The 577-nt window shown below is 44.2% G+C and overlaps 1 non-coding gene across 1 annotated transcript; it reads right to left on the bottom strand.

The window, feature by feature from the left end:
- Positions 1–240: 240 nt before the first annotated feature.
- On the bottom strand, positions 241–371 carry LOC116273502. Its single transcript, XR_004181821.1, has one exon. It is a non-coding gene; the product is annotated as a small nucleolar RNA SNORA64/SNORA10 family (small nucleolar RNA).
- Between the last annotated feature and the right edge of the window lie 206 nt (positions 372–577).

The following is a 577-nucleotide window of genomic DNA, read 5'->3' as shown; positions in this document are numbered from 1 at the left end:
TGAAACTCTGTCTCAAAAAGAAAAAAAAAAAAACACAGATTGAGGGCTCAGTGCCCAAGACCACCCCTGACCCTCATCAGTCACAAGTCTGGGCCTGTGGAACTTCTGACCTACCAGCTTCAATGTAGAGTTTCCACACTCTCTCTTTGGGTTTAATTTGCTAGAGCGGCTTGCAGAATTCAGGGAAACTGAATATATGTTTATCAGTTTATTTATTTCCTTGCTTTTTTTTTCTCCTGCTTTTGTTGCACCCTTCAAGGAAAGAGGCCACCATAAGGCTGAGCTGAAGTACCAAGGGACCTTTTTTCTCTCTTCCCATTGCAAAAGTCACACAAGTGAAGCCAGGTGTAACTATACAGAGCCAAGAGAGTCATTTACTGGTTTATTACAAAGGAGATTACAAAGGATGTAGGTGAAGAAATTCACAGGGCAAGGTATAGGGGAAGAGGTTCAGGGTGTCCATGCCCTCCCTGACCACCAAACTCCAGGAGCCTCCAATGCGTTCAGCTATTCAGAAGCTCTCGAAACCCAGTCTTCTTGTGTCTTTTATGGAGGCTTCATTGGATGGGCATAAACG

This window comes from Papio anubis, unplaced genomic scaffold, assembly GCF_008728515.1.
Source record: "Papio anubis isolate 15944 unplaced genomic scaffold, Panubis1.0 scaffold7751, whole genome shotgun sequence".
Classification (NCBI taxonomy): Eukaryota; Metazoa; Chordata; class Mammalia; order Primates; family Cercopithecidae; genus Papio; species Papio anubis.
This window is presented reverse-complemented; position numbering and strand designations above follow the sequence as displayed.